This window comes from Neoarius graeffei, chromosome 11, assembly GCF_027579695.1.
Source record: "Neoarius graeffei isolate fNeoGra1 chromosome 11, fNeoGra1.pri, whole genome shotgun sequence".
Lineage (NCBI taxonomy): Eukaryota > Metazoa > Chordata > Actinopteri > Siluriformes > Ariidae > Neoarius > Neoarius graeffei.
The window spans coordinates 26,669,930-26,685,571 of NC_083579.1; the positions used below are offsets into that span (position 1 = coordinate 26,669,930).

General features: G+C 38.6%; 1 long non-coding RNA gene across 1 annotated transcript; it reads left to right on the plus strand.

Annotated features, from left to right (window-relative positions):
- The first annotated feature begins 578 nt into the window (after positions 1–578).
- On the plus strand, positions 579–9,659 carry LOC132893789 (uncharacterized). Its single transcript, XR_009655590.1, has 10 exons — positions 579–781; positions 1,125–1,275; positions 4,307–4,496; positions 4,874–5,170; positions 5,252–5,416; positions 5,769–5,955; positions 6,421–6,633; positions 6,914–7,085; positions 7,723–7,871; positions 8,067–9,659. It is a non-coding gene; the product is annotated as an uncharacterized LOC132893789 (long non-coding RNA).
- Positions 9,660–15,642: the final 5,983 nt, after the last annotated feature.

Consider the following 15,642-nt stretch of genomic DNA (forward strand, 5'->3'; position numbering starts at 1 on the left):
GCCCACATTAATCAGATTATTGTGTGAGTTCCACCGCCGCCACAAAAACCACATCGCCAGGTCTCGCCTCATCTCCATGCTTTACTTGCAAAATTGAAGAGTGCGCTTTTTTTTTTTGTTTATGTATTACGTAGATGTGCTTATTACGTGTCAATTTGCGCATGCGGGACACTTTTGGGTCGTTTTCCGTTCATATTGGAGATCGCATACAAGTCTCATATAATTGGTAATGTGAACGGCCTAACAAAAAAATCGGATTTCACAACAAATCGGATATGGGTCGTTTCAGGTTGCAGTCTGAACGTAGTGTATGTTGCATTTATGACCCAAGAATGTTCAAACGGCAAAGATGTGGATGCGTTTTGTGAGAAATTCACGGGCACGTTGGGCACCTATGAAGTGGTCTCTCCTCTGCTCTGCACATTTTACTGAGGACTTGTATGAAACCTCTGATCTGTTGAGCGTTGGCTATAAGCCCATATTGAAAGAGGGTGCAGCACCAACAATTAAAGAAGAAGAAAACTACAAGAAAAGGAAAGTAAGTTCAGTTGCACCAGTTCTCCTGGAGTGTGAGCCGAGCAGTAATAGCGGAGTACTCAGCATGGAGAATGAGTGGACCAGTCGCCAGATTTCTCCACTGGATATGCTTGCCTCAGCAGCAATATCTCACCCTTACATGGAAGAAGCAAATGGACAGAGAACTAAATGAACAATTGAAAGTCTGATTGTTTCAAAACAGATGGCCGCAAGGTCGGCCTTCAAGAAGCAAGAACACAGATGGGTAAGCAGCGACTCTCGTTTGGCTACATAACAATAATGGCAACTCTCGTTGTTTGCCTGCATTTAGATTTATACATGTAACTTGTATTTAAGTTACCGGTATAAGATTATTTAATTTGCTTCAGAATGTGATTGTCTCAGTTCATCTGATCATTTAATTAGTCTTTTACATTTTATCAGTGAAAATGCATGCATGTACATGCATGTTGCATTAGTTGTAACACCCATCCTATTTTAATGAGAGTCAACCCACAATCAATGAAGTTAAATGGGTCTTAGTTTAGCAAGTCGGAAACGGTATTTCTTACTTTCACCATAAATATTTTATTTATATGACTTTGTAGACACTGCAGGAAATCAACATTGAAAACATGGCACCAGTGAATGAAGAACTTTATAACGATGACAATCATCTGCGACAAACAGGATCATGTTCTGCTGCAATAGATGAGCTACAGGCTGAGACAAGTCAAGTTAAAAAAAATTCAACATGAGGTAGTAAGCTTTTATTTCTTATTGTATACAAACCTTTTTGATTTGTGGGCATCTGTGAGTATGTGAATATCAAGTTATTTTAAAATGATAGAATTTAGTATAACTTTTTCTATCAGTGCATTAACGATGAACATGTTTTGTCCAGCTTTTCTAAATAAAATTTGTTAACAATGTAGTAATGCTAATCAGTAATACTGGAGAGCTACAGTGGTGCTTGAAAGTTTGTGAACCCTTTAGAATTTTCTATATTTCTGCATAAATATGACCTAAAACAATATCAGATTTTCACACAAGTCCTAAAAGTAGATAAAGAGAACCCAGTTAAACAAATGAGACAAAAATATTATACTTGGTCATTTATTTATTGAAGAAAATGATCCAATATTATATATCTGTGCATGGCAAAAGTATGTGAACCTTTGCTTTCAGTCTCTGGTGTGACCCCCTTGTGCAGCAATAACTGCAACTAAGGCCCTGTCCACACGGCAACGGATTCAGGTGAATCTGATAAAATTGCTTATCGTTTTGGCCTGGCGTCCACACGGCACCGGCGTTTTGAGTGCCCCAAAATGAAATCTTTTGAGAACGGGTTCCAGAGTGGAAAGATCTGGCAACGGCGCCGTTGCGAAGTCATCTGGATGAGTAGAACGGATTTGTTTACGATGACGTCACAACCACATGACTGTCAGTGCTTCACGCCGGGTAGAAGTATAACGAACTCGATGCGAGTTGTCAACAAATCCTATAACTTGGTTCATGAAATGCGCTTACAAAATATTTTCACTGTGAATATTTATTGTGTAATGGTGCAGAGAGAGAGAGAGAGCGAGAGAGACTCTGCCCTTAGGGCAGAGTCAATCCCGCCAGCAAAAATAGGGAAAAAAAGGAGCGATCTCACCTCTTCAGATGTTGGTTTAAGTCCTACAATACATTCCTCAAAAAGGGCGTAGAAGAACAAATTAATCCATCAACGTGTAGCATTCAATTTATTCCGGATCATTAAAGATGCTGCCTTCCGCGTAGAATCATATGTCATCCTCGCCACCATATTGGATGGGGCAAAGCGGAGAATAAAGATGCCTCATTCATGTGCTGCGTTTAACTGTTCCAACAGGTTTGCCGTCCAAACGAGATCACATGGGATTACCTTTCACAGGTGAGACTGGAAAAATACTTTTCATTGTATTTGGTCATTATAACGTAACTTTATGAACAGATTTTCCTGACTTTGTGGCTAATATGAAGTCTCGCGCATAATAGTTTATGTGCATGCGTCCTTACTTCTTCTATTGTCCTAGTGTCTCCGATGGGACCGTCTTACAGCGCACCTAGAGGTGTGGCATGTGTATTGCATCGTTTTCAGCAAGCGTTGCGTTGCCATATGTACCTGATATTTTACTGATCCGTTGCCCATGTGGACGCGATATTTTTTTTAATAACATCTCGTTGCCGTTGTCGTGTGGATGTAGCCTAAATGTTTCCAGCAACTGTTGATCAGTCCTGCGCATCAGCTTGGAGGAATTTTAGCCCATTCCTCCGTACAGAACAGCTTCAACTCTGGGATGTTGGTGGGTTTCCTCACATGAACTGCTCACTTCAGGTCCTTCCACAACATTTCCATTGGATTAAGGTCAGGACTTTGACTTGGCCACTCCAAAACATTAACTTTATTCTTCTTTAACCATTCTTTGGTAGAACGACTTGTGTACTTAGGGTCGTTGTCTTGCTGCATGACCCACCTTCTCTTGAGATTCAGTTCATGGACAGATGTCCTGACATTTTCCTTTAGAATTCGCTGGTATAATTCAGAATTCATTGTTCCATCAATGATGGCAAGCCATCCTGGCCCAGATGCAGCAAAACAGGCCCAAATCATGATACTACCACCACCATGTTTCACAGATGGGATAAAGTTCTTATGTAGGAATGCAGTGTTTTCCTTTCTCCAAACATAACACTTCTCATTTAAACCAAAAAGTTCTATTTTGGTCTCATCCATCCACAAAACATTTTTCCAATAGCCTTCTGGCTTGCCCACATGATCTTTAGCAAACTGCAGACGAGCAGCAATGTTCTTTTTGGAGAGCAGTGGCTTTCTCCTTGCAACCCTGCCATGCACACCATTGTTGTTCAGTGTTCTCCTGATGGTAGACTCATGAACATTAACATTAATCAATGTGAGAGAGGCCTTCAGTTGCTTAGAAGTTACCCTGGGGTCCTTTGTGACCTCGCCGACTATTACACGCCTTGCTCTTGGAGTGATCTTTGTTGGTTGACCACTCCTGGGGAGGGTAACAATGGTCTTGAATTTCCTCCATTTGTACACAATCTGTCTGACTGTGGATTGGTGGAGTCCAAACTCTTTAGAGATGGTTTTGTAACTTTTTCCAGCCTGATGAGCATCAACAACACTTTTTCTGAGGTCCTCAGAAATCTTTTGTTCATGCCATGATACACTTCCACAAACATGTGTTGTGAAGATCAGACTTTGATAAATCCCTGTTCTTTAAATAAAACAGGGTGCCCACTCACACCTGATTGTCATCTCATTGATTGAAAACACCTGACTCTAATTTCACCTTCAAATTAACTACTAATCCTAGAGGTTCACATACTTTTGCCACTCACAGATATGTAATATTGGATCATTTTCCTCAATAAATAAATTACCAAGTACAATATTTTTGTCTCATTTGTTTAACTGGGTTCTCTTTATCTACTTTTAGGACTTGTGTGAAAATCTGATGATGTTTTAGGTCATATTTATGCAGAAATATAGAAAATTCTAAAGGGTTCAGAAACTTTCAAGCACCACTGTATATCTGTATTTGTTAAAATTAATTATCTGCATTGAATAGGGGTCAGCAATGTCCATGTAAGTAGCAGTTTCTTTTTGGGGGGTTGTGTGCAGCATTCTCTTAGATTATTCTGGTGCCTTGACTTTACACTGGATCAGACTGTCAGATGACTATCCTCAAGTCATGCTAAAAATTCAAAAGCACCTGTTTATATAGATCGCTTACTGTTATAGGTACCCAGAAGAAGTGGAAAGGGGTGGATGTAGGTATACAGTGCGACCTACTGAAACCGCCACCAGAGCCTGAGAGCCCAGATATCAGTGATGACGATATGCCTTCTGATGAAGAGAGCCCTGAACCCATTAATGGAAGTGATCCCGATTACATTCCTGAAGAAGGCAGTGATTCGGAAGATTATATCATGTAAGTATATATATTTCACTCAACATTTTAGGTTATTGTAAATTTGTTGTGGTGTTCTACATATACACAAACTTCAATAAGCAGAAATGGTTTCCTTCAGTGATAAATCCTTTACCTAATAACAGCTGGAACATGTATGATAAAATAGTATTGAAATAAATGAATGAAATACTGAACATCCAAGGTGCATTGCACGGATCATCACAACTCTTTCATTTAATTGTGACCATGTTTCGGCAAATGACTTGTCAAAAAAGATGGTAGATTCTAAACGTAAGTGTCATCACCAATAAATGAAGAAGTTTTATCTGTACAAAAGCTTTTATGTTCATCCACTTTCTACATACTATTGAAATAAGCCGATATTATTTTTACAGGGAAGAAGCTGCTACTGGAGATGTTAAGACTGAGAGGGCATTTCTTGTGTATGAATCATCACTGCTACAATTGTTCCACCATTCCTCAGGATGTCAGTCTGTGTGTAGTGTCTGTGGAGAGAGTCTTTGGTTCAGCCATTACTGTCTATCAGAGGTGCATGGGATGTGGGGTTGACAGGCGATGGAACAGCCAACCAAATGTAAAGGACACACCTGCTGGGAACCTGATGATTTCTTCGGCGCTGCTTTTTAGTGGCTGCAGTATCAGCAAAGTTCTCCTGTTTTTTAGACATTTATGTATGCCAGCGATTTCTTATAGGACATTTTTGAAATTACCAAATGTATTATTTACAGCCTGAAATTGAGCATGTTTGGCAGGAGCAACGGAGGAAAGTGGTTGAAGACATTAAGATGAAGAGAGGAGGACTGATCACTGCATCGGGAGATGCACGTTGTGACAGTCCAGGTCATAGTGCCAAATACGGATCATATACTTTGTTGGATAATAGCATTAACAAAGTTGTAAAGTTCCAATTTATCATGGTAAGATAATTATTAATATTGTAATTTTTTATCATTTATATGTATAATAATGCAAACCCTGACAAAAGAGGCTGTTGGCTTCAAATAAATTCTTGTTGTTTTACATTCATTTATTTAAAAAAACCTGTGAGGGGCCGCTGTGTCTCAGTCAGCTAAGGTGCAGCTCTGTGCTTGTATCCACCAGTTACTTTGCACTAAGGCTCCCTCTGCACCAGCCTTATGTGGGCTAGAAATAAATCCCAAGAAAATAAAATTTAATGGGTAATTTACTATCATTATGGTCTTGATAATTTATTATTTCTCTGTGACTCCTAAAGATTTCACATTCATCATTGTATTTATTTGGCAACAGGTTACAGAAGTATCAAGCAGCAGTGCCATGGAGAAAGAGGGGCTTGTTCATGCTATAAAAGCAGTGGAGGCAGAAGGGCTAAAATTATAAAGCCTTACTACCGACAGACATGCATCAATACGGAAATACCTCCGTGAAGAGTGCAAGGATATCAAGCACTCATTAGATGTGTGGCATGCAGCTAAAGGTGGGCTGTGATATGGGAGGGGCATTCCTAGTCTAGTAGGTCAAGTGTCTTGCTGAATTTCCCATAAATTTGATTTCGAGTTCAGTTCCAGCCATTGCTCTAAGAATTTTTTCTCTAGCTTTATGTAGGAATGTTCACTAGAAATCTGGGAGTGGTTGTGGGCTGTAGTGGACATTGTCCTCAATAATCCTGGCGATTGTCATATGAATAAAAGCTTTGTCGTGCATGGCATTAAACCACAGTCGGTCAAGTCCAACAAATGTGGAATTCTATATTTTAACTGGTTATTTTGGTATGGGTTGTGTAATTGTCTAGAACCCAACTCTCTATCCTCTCAATTGATTTCCCTAAGTTTAGACAAGTAACAATTTTCTTTTTTTGGCCAAATATTGAATTAGATATTCTCGTGGCATATAAAGGAGTTGTCCTATTGAGAGAGAAAAAAATATATATCTATATTTTCAGGCTTGGGCAAAAAGATTGACCAGCTGGGAAAGCAGAAGGGATGCAAAAAGGTCCTTGCATGGAAGAAGTCGGTGGTCAATCACGTGTATTGGACAGCAAGCTCAACATCCTAGGCAGAACTGGAAGTTCTGTCAGCGAAATGGAAGTCAGTAGTGAACCACATTCGAGATATCCATCATCATGATAATGAAATCTTCCCAGATTACCTTCATGGTGAGCTGAGAGGGAAAAATTGCAAAAAGAAGTGGCTGACACCAAGGGAGTTGAATTTCATGTCCTATATTCTGAATTCACATTCAGGTCTGTCATGGACGTAGGTGAAAATAGCCTTCTTCCAGCCATCCTGATTTCCTCCACCTTTTTAATCATGCCTGTTTAAAGCTAGACATGTGCATGAAGGTTAAATCGACAATGTGATTCTGTAGACACAAGTAAGCATATTCGATATTACAATGAATCATACACAGTCATCTTATATTTTTTGTGTTTTTAGATGATGGGGACACTGATAAGTTTGTGGACATCCTTACCAGCAAGCCCATGCTGAAAGATATCGAGATGCTATCTAGTGGTCAGCAGACTTCAGCCCTAGAATCGTATCATTCAGTTGTGAATCATTTTGCCCCAAAGATACTTCATTTTTCATACAGTAGGATGAAAGCTCGGTGAGTTTGTATAACTTTTAATTCTGTTTTTGTGTCACTAAACTATTTCACAGTGGCCTACATACCACATATGAGTGAAAGATTCAAAGATCAGCCGGTCAAATCAAATCACAACCTTCACTGAAACCAAGTCAGCACTGTTCTGATATTGAAAAATCTAGTACTCTTTCAAACTAGGAGGAATATCACCTATTAACTCATTCAGTACCAGTGACGCCAAACGCCGAAGTCTGATTAATGTCTTCTTGTTAAATGTAAGAAGTAATTGAACATTTATTTAATGGCATAAACACAACATATTTCAATCAAAAATCTTGTACTCTTTCAAACTAGGAGGATTATCACCTATTAACTCATTCAGTACCAGTGACGCCAAACGCCGAAGTCTGATTAATGTCTTCTTGTTAAATGTAAGAAGTAGTTGAAGAACATTTATTTAATGGCATAAACACAACATATTTCAATCAAAAATTTGGTGGAAAAATTTCTTTCTAGGCCAGAATTTTGAGATACAGATTTTGTCAGACGATATCTGGTACTGAATGTGTTAAATCTACTCCATCAAAACTGTAAGCTGCCATACATCATAAGAGTATTACAGCCAAACAATTTACATTTATACTTTTTTTTTCTTTAGGCTGATATTATCTGCGTTACATTTTAATGAGAACGCTGACAGACAGCAAGCTGTCACCAAGGGTGGCCAAGAGCAGTATCAGACTGTCTTTCCTAAATATAAAAAAGGAGAGCACATTGTTTAGAAGACCTTAGTACCATGCACATATGGTAAGTCCATGGGGAAAAAAAAGTCCAAATTGTGCTTTTTGCATATCCTTGTTTACTTGCTGAACTGCTGAACCAAGTGTATCTGGAGATGTTTTTTACAATGAAAAGGAATTTATTTATGGGCAAAAACCTGTGCCAAATGTAAATTTCCATTATGTTTGAAGTCTGTTAATTTTATTTCTAATTCCATTGCAGTTTATGTGGACCTGCTGAAGACATTTGTGTTTGAAGCTACTGAGTGAGGTGAAAAGGCTGGACCAAAGGCAGACTGCCCTCCTCCCATGTGCCATCAGTACAGCAAGCTGGAAAAAGAAGAAGCAGTGCAACTCCACAGGAGCAGATTCTGCAGTGTTACTCCATAAGACCAGACAAGCAATCCATACACATCCTGTTATAGCAATGACAATAACCTACTTATCAGGTGACATTGGGCATACCTAACAACCTGTGTTTTCTCTCTCTTTCTCCCCCCCACCCCTTCCCCTGTCTGTACCTCTCAGTTACATGTCAAACCTGAGATCAAGATGCTGACCTCTTCTGCTCCTCGGACCTGCCTGATCCATCCTGATGCCCTACGTCTTGTTGGAGTCTCATCACATCGTTCCTGTGGAGGACGGCCCCATATGGACAGTTGAAAGTCACACTTGGATGATGCTCTGGACACTTACAGTAATGCTTTTATGGCTGAGGACTGCAGTTGTCATGAACAGTTTTGCACTCAAGTTTACATCAATGAAGAGTTATAACATCAATGAAACTGACTTCATGTTAAAACCATTAAAAATGTTATCATGTTGTCTGTTATCACTCAAATGAGGATGGTTTCCCTTTTGAGTCTGGTTCCTCTCGAGATTTCTTCCTCATGTCGTCAGAGAGAGTTTTTCCTTGCCACCATCTGTGCAGGCTTGCTCACTGGGGATAGATTAGGCTAGGGATAAAATTAGCTTAGCGACAATGTCTATTGTTAAAAGTGCTTTAAAACTATATTTGACTAGACATTCGCTATGGTTCCACTGTTAGTTTCACCAACTTGAATCAACAAATAAATGAAAGGGTAGTCAAAATTAAAGTCCACATCACCACATTGATCACCGAAAACTGAACATATTTCCACTTTCTTGAACATACAGTTAGGCCCAGAAATATTTGGACAGTGACAATTTTCATGATTTGGGCTCTGCATGCCACCACTTTGGATTTGAAATGAAACAGCTGAAATGCAATTGAACTGCAGACTTTCAGGTTTAATTCAAGGGGTTGAACAAAAATATCCTATGAATTGCAACAATTTTTCTACAAAGTCTCCTCATTTCAGGGGCTCAAAAGTAATTAGACAAATTAACATTTCCATAAATAAATTGTTCATTTTCAATACTTTGTTGCGAATCCTTTGCAGGCAATTAGTTAAATGGAATAACTGAATTTATGGAAGCTCCTGAACAGGTGACTAATTAAAAAATTAAGCAGATATTAGTCCTGGTACCTGTGATACTCCCCAGTGGGACTTGGAAATGTTTCTCAAATTTTCAAGACAGCACATACAGGGAGAACAGGCCGAATGTCCCAGCCAAGAAATTTCCAGTTCCAGCGGCACATCTGATGATATGCAATATGTCTATCTCCTGTTGATGCAAAAAGAAAAAGTGTTTAATGAAAGTTATGAAGATAGACTGAACATGGACTTAGCATATACATTGTTATTTGAAAGGACTCATTCTATGTTTATCCCTTTGGATGTATTATTGTTGCATCTCAAACACCAACTGTCACTGAAAATATTCTGCTAAATTGACTTGTATTGTACATGCTTATGCCTGAATGTTTTCTTACGTAAGGACATATTGAAAAAAGTTTTATGTCTGTGTTCTATTTCCATTTGCTGTGATTTTATACTCATAATTATTTAAAACAACGATATTGTCATATGGCTGAAATGCTGCCAAATGTGGCGTTAAACGCCAATCAATAATCAAACAACAATTTGTGATAGTTCTATTTATTAACTTGTTTTACACCTTTCCATGATAGAAAAATTCTTTGATGAATGTGTATGATTTCAATATGTCTGAATGTTTTCATGTATGAATGTATTGATAATACATAATTCTGTTTCTTTCTGTATGCTATAATCATTGAAAACTAAGTTTTTAATATGTACGGTATACACACACACACCAAGAACACATACACACACATTTATATATATATATATATATATATATATATATATATATATATATATATATAAATGTGTGTGTGTGTATATATACATACACACACATATGTATGTGTGTGTGTATTTATATATATATATATATATATATATATGTGTGTGTGTGTGGGCAGCATGGTGGTGTAGTGGTTAGCGCTGTCGCCTCACAGCAAGAAGGTCCGGGTTCGAGCCCCGTGGCCGGCGAGGGCCTTTCTGTGCGGAGTTTGCATGTTCTCCCCGTGTCCGCGTGGGTTTCCTCCGGGTGCTCCGTTTTCCCCCACAGTCCAAAGACATGCAGGTTAGGTTAACTGGTCACTCTAAATTGACTGTAGGTGTGAGTGTGAATGGTTGTCTGTGTCAGCCCTGTGATGACCTGGCGACTTGTCCAGGGTGTATCCCGCCTCTCACCCGTAGTCAGCTGGGATAGGCTCCAGCTTGCCTGCAACCCTGTAGAAGGATAAAGTGGCTAGAGATAATGAGATGAGATGTGTGTGTATATATATACAGTGGTGCTTGAAAGTTTGTGAACCCTTTAGAATTTTCTATATTTCTGCATAAATATGACCTAAAACATCATCAGATTTTCACACAAGTCCTAAAAGTAAATAAAGAGAACCCAGTTAAACAAATGAGACAAAAATATTATACTTGGTCATTTATTTATTAAGGAAATGATCCAATATTACATATCTGTGAGTGGCAAAAGTATGTGAACCTCTAGGATTAGCAGTTAATTTGAAGGAGAAAGTAGAGTCATTGTTTTTTCAATCAATGAGATGACAATCAGGTGTAAGTGGGCACCCTGTTTTATTTAAAGAAAAGGGATCTATCAAAGTCTGCTCTTCACAACACATGTTTGTAGAAGTGTATCATGGCACGAACAAAGGAGATTTTTGAGGACCTCAGAAAAAGTGTTGTTGATGCTCATCAGGCTGTAAAAGGTTACAAAACCATCTCTAAAGAGTTCGGACACCACCAATCTACAGTCAGACAGATTGTGTACAAATGGAGGAAATTCAAGACCATTATTACTCTCCCCAAGAGTGGTCAACCAACAAAGATCACTCCAAAAGCAAGGTGTATAATAGTCGGCGAGGCCACAAAGGACCCCAGGGTAACTTCTAAGCAGCTGAGGACAAGTTTACATTAGACTGTATCTGTCTCGTTTTCTTCGCAGATGCACTGTCCGTTTACATTAAAACGCCTGGAAACGCCGGGAAACGGGAATCCGCCAGGGTCCACGTATTCAATCCAGATCGTGTCTGGTCCGGTGCTGTGTAAACATTGAGATACGCGGATACGCTGTGCTGAGCTCTAGCTGACGTCATCATTGGACAACGTCACTGTGACATCCACCTTCCTGATTCACTGGCGTTGGGATCACACACACAGCGGCTCAGTCCCGAATCACTGCTCGTGCGCTTCACTTGCGCGCTCTGTGAGCTGCGCAGGGCCGGAGTGCGCACCCTCCAGAGGGCACTCGCTGTTCAGGGCGGAGTGATTTGGAGCGCAGGAGGAAGCGCTGAGCTGCACTGAAGTTTATTTACACATTTCAACCTCCTTCAGGCGCTTAAACTCAGTGAGAACATGAACATCACAGCCAGGTGTGTTTATCTGCTGGAGAAGGTGTTCGCTTGCCATCCTTCCACTTGCAAGTGGTGAGTGACTTGCGCATGCCTGATATGCACTGGGATCATGTGACGTGCCGTCTAATTAGTCATGTGATTAGCGTATCCATGTATTGGCGTTGCTGTGTGCACGCGAATCGTGTATTGGCGTTGCTGTGTGCACGCGAATCGTTTTAAAAACGTTAATCTGATGATCCGCTGATTCGAAATAATGTAAACAGGACCTGAAAGCCTTTCTCACATTGACTAATGTTAATGTTCATGAGTCCACCATCAGGAGAACACTGAACAACAATGGTGTGCATGGCAGGGTTGCAAGGAGAAAGCCACTGATCTCCAAAAAGAACATTACTGTTCGTCTGCAGTTTGCTACAGATCATGTGGATAAGCCAGAACGCTATTGGAAAAATGTTTTGTGGATGGATGAGACCAAAATAGAACTTTTTGGTTTAAATGAAAAATGTTATGTTTGGAGAAAGGAAAACACTGCATTGCAGCATAAGAACCTTATCCCATCTGTGAAACATGGTGGTGGTAGGATCATGGTTTGGGTCTGTTTTGCTGCATCTGGGCCAGGACGGTTTGCCATCCTTGATGGAACAATGAATTCTGAATTATCCCAGTGAATTCTAAAGGAAAATGTCAGGACATCTGTCCATGAACTGAATCTCAAGAGAAGGTGGGTCATGCAGCAAGACAATGACCCTAAGCACACAACTCGTTCTACCAAAGAATGGTTAAAGAAGAATAAAAGTTAATGTTTTGGAATGGCCAAGTCAAAGTCCTGACCTTAATCCAATCGAAATGTTGTGGAAGGACCTGAAGCGAGCAGTTCATGTGAAGAAACCCACCAACATCCCAGAGTTGAAGCTGTTCTGTACGGAGGAATGGGCTAAAATTCCTCCAAGCTGGTGTGCAGGACTGATCAACAGTTACTGCAAATGTTTAGTTGCAGTTATTGCTGCACAAGGGGGTCACACCAGATACTGAAAGCAAAGGTTCACATACTTTTGCCACTCACAGATATGTAATATTGGATCATTTTCCTCAATAAATAAATGAGCAAGTATAATATTTTTGTCTCATTTGTTTAACTGGGTTCTCTTTATCTACTTTTAGGACTTGTGTGAAAATCTGATGTTGTTTTCGGTCATATTTATGCAGAAACATAGAAAATTCTAAAGGGTTCACAAACTTTCAAGCACCACTGTATATATATATATATATATATATATATATATATATATATATATATATATATATATATGAGTGATTCCACGCTTATGGGTACTGAAATGGGGACATGAACTTATTTTTAAAAATTCACCTAAAACCATTTATTTTTTTTACCATCAGGTCACAAAACATGTAATCTTTAATGAATGATATGTTAAAAGATAACTTTAATTTTCTGAGATGTAATAAAAACATATTTATATGCCAAAGTCAGAACGTAACAGAAGTGTTGTGGACATATATATTCTCAATTTTAACAATGTAGAATTACTTTTTGAAACATAGGAAGGTGATGTTTTAGCAAATATAATTAATAAACATGTGTAGTAGAATAAACATACACATTCTTTCAATAAGATTAACATGGTATATAGCTAGATTGTAATTAATTTGTAACAGACGCGAGATGGACAATCGTAACAGAAGTAATGTAACAGACATCATTTTGGAACTCATAGGCTTGACTTTGGCATATAAATATGTTTTTATTACATCTCAGAAAATTAAAGTTATCTTTTAACATATTCATTCAAGATTACATGTTTTGTGACCTGATGGTAAAAAAAGAAATGGTTTTAGGTGAATTTTTAAAAATAAGTTCATGTCCCCATTTCAGTACCCATAAGCGTGGAATCACTCATATATATATATATATATATATATATATATATATATATATATATATATATATATATACACAGTGGTGCTTGAAAGTTTGTGAACCCTTTAGAATTTTCTATATTTCTGCATAAATATGACCTAAAACATCATTAGATTTTCACACAAGGCCTAAAAGTAGATAAAGAGAACCAAGTTAAACAAATGAGACAAAAATATTATACTTGGTCATTTATTTATTGAGGAAAATGATCCAATATTACATATCTGTGAGTGGCAAAAGTATGTGAACCTTTGCTTTCAGTATCTGGTGTGACCCCCTTGTACAGCAATAATTGCAACTACACATTTCTGGTAACTGTTGATCAGTCCTGCACACCGGCTTGGAGGAATTTTAGCCCATTCCTCCGTACAGAACAGCTTCAACTCTGGGATGTTGGTGGGTTTCCTCACATGAACTGCTCGCTTCAGGTCTTTCCACAACATTTCCATTGGATTAAGGTCAGGACTTTGACTTGGCCATTCCAAAACATTACCTTTATTCTTCTTTAACCATTTTTGGTAGAATGACTTGTGTGCTTAGGGTCATTGTCTTGCTGCATGACCCACCTTTTCTTGAGATTCAGTTCATGGACAGATGTCCTGACATTTTCCTTTAGAATTTGCTGGTATAATTCAGAATTCATTGTTCCATCAATGATGGCAAGCCGCCCTGGCCCAGATGCAGCAAAACAGGCCCAAACCATGATACTCCCACCACCATGTTTCACAGATGGGATAAGGTTCTTATGCTGGAATGCAGTGTTTTCCTTTCTCCAAACATAACACTCCTCATTTAAACCAAAAAGTTCTATTTTGGTCTCATCCATCCACAAAACATTTTTTCTAATAGCCTTCTGGCTTGTCCATGTGATCTGTAGCAAACCAGATGAGCAGCAATGTTCTTTTTGGAGAGGACTGGATTTCTCCTTGCAACCCTGCCATGCACACCATTGTTGTTCAGTGTCCTCCTGATGGTGGACTCATGAACATTAACATTAGCCAATGTGAGAGAGGCCTTCAGTTGCTTAGAAGTTACCATGCGGTCCTTTGTGACCTTGCCAACTATTACATGCCTTGCTCTTGGAGTGATCTTTGTTGGTCAACCACTCCTGGGGAGGGTAACAATGGTCTTGAATTTCCTCCATTTGTACACAATCTGTCTGATTGTGGATTGGTGGAGTCCAAACTCTTTAGAGATGGTTTTGTAACCTTTTCCAGCCTGATGAGCAGCAACAGCGCTTTTTCTGAGGTCCTCAGAAATCTCTTTTGTTCGTGCCATGATACACTTCCACAAACATGTGTTGTGAAGATCAGACTTTGATAGATCTCTGTTCTTTAAATAAAACAAGGGTGCCCACTCACACCTGATTGTCATCCCATTGATTGAAAACACCTGACTCGAATTTCACCTTCAAATTAACTGCTAATCCTAGAGGTTCACATACTTTTGCCACTCACAGATATGTAATATTGGATCATTTTTCTCAATAAATAAATGACCAAGTATAATATTTTTATCTCATTTGTTTAACTGGGTTCTCTTTATCTACTTTTAGGACTTGTGTGAAAATCTGATGATGTTTTATGTCATATTTATGCAGAAATATAGAAAATTCTAAAGGGTTCACAAACTTTCAAGCGCTACTGTATATATATATATATATATATATATATATATATATATATATATATATATATATACACACATTATAGAGAGAGACTTCTGTGATTTAATATATACATTAATGTTTTTATTATTATACATTATTATTTTATTATGAAGGAACCATGTTACAAGTGTGATGTCTGAAAATATGACAAGTTAAACTTGATAATTTGAACCTTGTACTTACTCATCAGGTCACTTTTTTGAATCCTCAACATCATACTGCTGGTGATATGCTGTGTCCAAAACTGCACGGTTTCGGCAAACCGGCTCAAAGTCTGGATGTACTGTTATACAGCTGTAATTCCCTTCATTCTCTTTACACTTATGCCTGGTTTGAAGAACTTCCTGGCAGCATAAACATTCCTT